The following is a 6,089-nucleotide window of genomic DNA, read 5'->3' as shown; positions in this document are numbered from 1 at the left end:
GATTATAATCATCCATGCATTTTTCTCTTTTCATTACCACCCGTGTCATGTGTGTTTTCACCATAAGTTATTTCCAAGTTGAAAAGATTTTTTTGACAACAATTAATGGCATTTAAACCCAAGGGAGGAAAAATCCAATTTCAGGTTTTAATTCTTAACTCATAACTTCATCCATATTCGAGGAAAAATCCAATTTTAGGTTTTAATTCTTAACTCATAACTTAATCCATATTTAATTCTTGCAACCAACTCGTGAGTGTATTTTGTTCAATCCAACAACCATTGGATTTCCCTAGTTATGTTGGATTGCCCTAGTTATTTAATAACCTTCCAGTTTTAGAATAATATAATGAGTATATGGTTGCCTTAATAATTATTCGAGAGAGGAAAGTATTGATATTCTCCTTGTGGATTGAAATCTGAAACATAGTTAATATTGATTTTATGGTGAGATCATAAGGGGACTCATTTTATTGAACAATAATAATAATTTGCTCCAGTAACACAAAGAAACAATGGTGGAAAAAACCTCCTTGTCATCTTATAGTTAGTCATGTTTTCAGTTTCATTGAGAGGAAAATAATTCCATGTAAAAATGGTGGATGAGACCACAATTATTTTGTGGAAGAAATTAATTGATTATTCTCAGAAGGAAAATGGGCCTGAACACTCAATGTACATTGATACAAATGATGATATGAATAAATCCTAGAAATCCTTAAAAATACACCAAGAAAACCTTAAAAATGGAAGATGAAACGATCTATACAAGAATTTATTATTAAACCATAACACCTTTTTATATGTCTATTTTTGGCTTATATTACATAATGCATATATCCATGTTATATTGTGATATCAAAGATTGAGTTACATTATGATTCAAGATTACGTTTTCTCTTCCGCACATGATATGACAAACAACAAATAATTTGTGGAGAAAAACAACAAATAATTCTTAATTTAGGAACTCTCAAATGGTCCTAGTCTTATTATGACCATACATTATTGGTTTGGTTTATTTTAACGTTTTTCCCTCTAAAAAGAAAAGAATCCATTTAGAAAGGGAATGGGAAATCCAACACATGAATTGGAGAGAAAGGGAAATGACTTTGTACAATATCATTGACAAGGGCTTCGGAAGCATCCAAGCAAGAAGCAAAGTTGCAGTTTTACTTTTTCTTTTTGTTGTTGTTGTTGGTCATTTGATACCATTGTATATAATGCTCGAAGGCAAGCAACAAACTAGTATTGTTACAAAGAAGCTATTTATTGGGTTAGGAACTAGTCAATCATAAAACATGAGAGACAACCTTGGATCTAGGGTAAGATAGGGGCCATAAAGTATGGTAACAGTTGCCCTATCTTTTTTTTAACATATATTATGAGTCTATTAATATTGATATTAAAATTAATAATTATAATTATAATATTATTAAAATTGATAATTAAACTCGTAATATTATTATTAAAATTGATAAAAAAAAAATTAATTCTTTATTATAATAGTGTTTTTTAATAGGTTTAATATTAAAGGCATTTAAGTAAATTAGAATTTGTTTAAAACATTATTGATTAAATTTCTCATAACTTTTTCCTTTAAATTTAGTAATTTCGAATTTATAAATATATATTATGAGTTAATTAATAAATACATATTATGAGTTAATTAATATTATTAATATTAATAATCAAATTTTTGAAAAAAATAATAATTTTATTTATGATAGTGTCTTTGAAGAGGTGTAATATTACAAACATTTAAGTATTGATTTTAATTATCATTTGAGTTGGAACTGCAATGGTGAGGAAAAACTCAAGTTCATTACTAATTAGAAAGCTTATTATTGTTTTAGAAAACAAATAAAGTAGTATTCAATTTTGAAATTGGAATAATAAAAACCCAATTTCAATACTTAGTTATTTCTACACATTCTTTATAATGGTGAGGTTTGGATATGAAACATTTCTGGTGAGAATTTTGGACAAATCAAAAAACGTTCCATAACATATGTTAAATATAACACTCCTTATCCCTTTTTTTTGATTGAAAGTGGATGTACTTCAATAGAGTCTAATCATGATTAGATAATAAACACAAATGGCTCAAGTTGAATAAGTGTAGGCTATTGCTTATACTTTGATTAATAGCCACTACAAACTCAAAGGAGCCTGGACTATGTATGGAGAGGCTTGATTTAATTATCAAAACATAAAAGAATACATTAAAATTAATAATATCAATAGTATTATTAAAGCTTATATCTTTATGAGATTTAGGATGATAATTGAGTCATTAATTAGAGAAAGTTGAAGTATAAATCTTAATTTTAATGATTAAAACTATTTTCATTGGACTAACTCAGTTTTTTTTAAGACGAATGACACAAATTGGGCAGAAGAGAGAGTTTAGTTGGAAGATGATAAACGATGAAGGCTCAAGGGGATAGATAAACTATGAAGGCGCAAGGGGAACCATCCCCTTAAAAGAAACCTTCATCCACATTATCTCAAATAATTGGCATAAGAAAATGTGGTAGTTCTTGTTTATTGTAAAACAAATGATTAAATTGTTGATAAATTTATGAAGTGACTGGCATATGTCAAGTTTGTTAAATCTTAATTTTTGCTTGGGCTAAAAGAATTAGTGATTAAGTTTTGGGTGGGTGGGGTGTGTGGGCTAGTGGGTTGAAATAATGCCAACTCTTAGTCCCCAAAGAAATTATCTTGGAGGGGGATGTTGGAATTTGTGAACTAAATCTAAATTTTATTGCAAATCGATAGATCCATTTAGAATTTGATTGACTTGTTAAGGGGTTCCAACTAGTGATCCCTAGCACATTGACTATAATCAAATTGGCATAGAATGTGCCAAACAATGTAGATTATATAATCACTTTAGGACCAACGTGGGTAAAAAATTGACTTAATTTATAATGGTTCAACTTTATGTTTATAGTTTCATTCAGAAATAATAACATGGACACATAAAACAAATATGTATTTTTAAAATGAAAATAAGAATATTACAATATATGTATGTTATTTGAAATTATTTTCATTAAATATTATATTTTAATATGTGTTATAATTAATTAAGTTAAAAATGTAATAAAATTTTAATTTTCCAAAAAGGAAATTTCAAAGCACATCAAAATTTAGAGTGAAAGTCTTCCCATTCATTATGCACTCAATTGAATACCACTAGAAAATTTAAGCGTATACTAAAACTAGAAAAGTTAAGGGAATTCTAAAACTCATTATTGCACCTAACATGAGGAAGTGCATTAACATTTTAAAAAACACTAATGAAACTTTTTTAAAGGCATTAACCCCCACATTTTCCCACCCACCCTCTTAAACTTTTGTCAACATGTTAATTCTTGTGCCTGTGAATCTTGTTCAAGTTGTCTAATTCAATGAGTTCACATAGTTATTCCATTCAGCAAGGATTCACATTGATAGTTATTTTATAATATAATATAGGCCTCCATATTGCATTTCATGATCTATTAATGATAAATCAACCTATTTTGATTTTCTAGGGAGATAAATTAAAATTTTATGTTGTTGGCCTAATGAAATCATTTAGCTTGTAGATTTCCTATTACTAGTATTCCTTGACCGAAAGGACAATCTTTGTCAAGTTGTAACATATTGTCACACTATGGACCAAGATTCCAAGTGCAAAAGAAACAAATGACTAGATATGGCTACTACAACTCCCCCATCAACACGTGGTTTGAGAACTAATAACACTAGGATGCTTCATAGCTTTACAAACCAACAATATCCCCTCCCAACTCATTCCAACATTATCATGTGTGGTACCTATAATAGGTCACTAGAAAACCTATTTAAATAAGTACTAAGTAAGATGAGATGGTGAGATGGGATGTTGAGTAAGGGAGGGGTGAGTCACATTTTTAATGCCTTTAATATAAGTATAAATTAGAAATCAAGAATTCAAGACGTGTAGGAGCATACACATATATACAATATCATAGAGATGTTCACACCATAGTAGCAAACTTAATGTAATAGGTTTTAATCCTAATAAATATTTTTTGATAAATTCAAATGATTATAAAAGAAAAAACATTAAAAATATCTATACAATTGACTAAACACTAAACATATATTCATAAAACATAACTTTGTTGACATTTCCCACACAAAAAAGTATTGTGTTGTCCATTAGAATTGAAAAATTTCATGCATTTTCCAACATAGCCTTGCTTTGTGTGATCATTCCCCTCCCTTAATGTTTCATACTTCATATAGGTTTGTCTTCTTTCTTATGTTTTTGGTTATTTCATGCATTTTATAACATGTTTCAAGTTATTTTAAGGTTCTCCCCTACTTGATATATCACCTTATTCCCTATTACAAGTTTAAACTTCACCTTGACCAATTTTTCTTGTATAACATATAGGTTAACTAACACGCTGATTGTCCACATAAGCAAGTAATATTATTGAAGTATTAATAGTATTAAGAAAAATATTGATGTGAGAGATGATCAAGAGTTCTCATTCTAGATTTCAAATCTATCATTTATACATAGAGACAAATCAATTCATTTTCCTCAACTAGTGAAAACAAAATTAGATGGGTTCCTTCTAGCCCACACATGTTTCATATAAATTTATTTTGTTTTTAATGTGAACTATGAGGTGACATGGACTTTGCACAATAGAAACAACACAAGCATTAGATATTTCGTAAACACAGGTATTCATTGATGTTCTTAACAAAGTATCATCATCATCTCTTTATTCTTAATCCAACAATCCATTGCTACATCTCCTCAAACTGCGAAAATGTACAAAAAATAGGTGGAAATTTGATGAAGGTCGGTCAAATTGTTTTGAAATTGATCATACATCATCAATTTCAAGTAATCCAATAATGATCAAGGCATTCTTATTCCACTGGAAAAATTCTTTTTGCAAATCAACATGTGTAATCTCTTTTATGATTATATGTACATTTAAAAGACCCACACCAAGTTCTCAACCATATTCTCAAATGAGAGCAATTTATACACTACTAGGGTTTGTGCTTAACCTTTAATGGTTATTAATTGGAAATGAGAACATAGTTTATCTTGGAAAATTCTTCTATATACATTCAACTATGACAAATCTTAACCATCTCAAAAATCATTTAAATACATTATTCATGGACCCTACTAAATGGATCCTCAATTAGTTATTGATATACTATCGATGTACTTCTCTTATCTCCAAACGACATCCTAATTCACTTCAGCATTCCTTTACCCCACTTCAAGGGAATGCTAGTTTTATATTTACTATTATTATTTTATTATTTCCCTTGACAAACCAATTTTAAACCTCAAAATTATTTTAATGATTCCTTTTTTAATTTGGACACAATGTTTTTTTAATGATCTTAAAAAAAATATTACATAAAATATATCAATAATAATTTAGGGTAAAAAATGAACTTTCACTTTGGCTAAATACTTGGGTTTAATCATTAATTAAATATTACATAAAATATATCAATATTAATATAGGGTAAAAAAATGAACTTTCACTCTGGCTAAATACTTGAGCTCGGAAATCATTAATTAAAAAATTCAATACAACTAATCCGGAGAAAAATGAGTTTGTGTCATGGGGAAAAGTAAATCGAAATCGAAAACAAAAAGCCAAAGCAAATCGTCGCCTGAGAGATTCGAACTCTCGCGGGGAAACCCCATGTACTTAGCAGGCACACGCCTTAACCACTCGGCCAAAGCGACAGTTGTGCCCATGATAATGCCAAATTTTAATTGATTTATAACCTAATTATTCAAAGAAAAATTGACCACTTGACAATATTATATAATTGTTTCATCTTTTAGAGTGGTTAGGACATTCATGGTAGGGTAGCTTGCAATTAAACCACCACATTTAAACAATCGGCTTATTATATAATTACTTTGAGCCAAAGTTTCTATATAGTTGTTGTTTTGCAAAAGAGCCCGGGTTTTTATTGTTTCATCTCATTCTTTTCTTCTTTTTCTTTTTCTTTGGGTAAAATAATAGATTTAAATAACATTTTGTACTTCATTTCTA

At 28.8% G+C, this 6,089-nt stretch overlaps 1 non-coding gene across 1 annotated transcript; it reads right to left on the bottom strand.

The window, feature by feature from the left end:
• Window positions 1–5,691: 5,691 nt before the first annotated feature.
• Window positions 5,692–5,773, bottom strand: TRNAS-GCU (transfer RNA serine (anticodon GCU)). The gene has a single exon. It is a non-coding gene; the product is annotated as a tRNA-Ser (tRNA).
• Window positions 5,774–6,089: the final 316 nt, after the last annotated feature.

The sequence above is a fragment of the Pinus tabuliformis genome, chromosome 8 (genome assembly GCF_031772625.1).
Source record: "Pinus tabuliformis cultivar Carrire ecotype Pingquan chromosome 8, CPIR1, whole genome shotgun sequence".
Classification (NCBI taxonomy): Eukaryota; Viridiplantae; Streptophyta; class Pinopsida; order Pinales; family Pinaceae; genus Pinus; species Pinus tabuliformis.
This window is presented reverse-complemented; position numbering and strand designations above follow the sequence as displayed.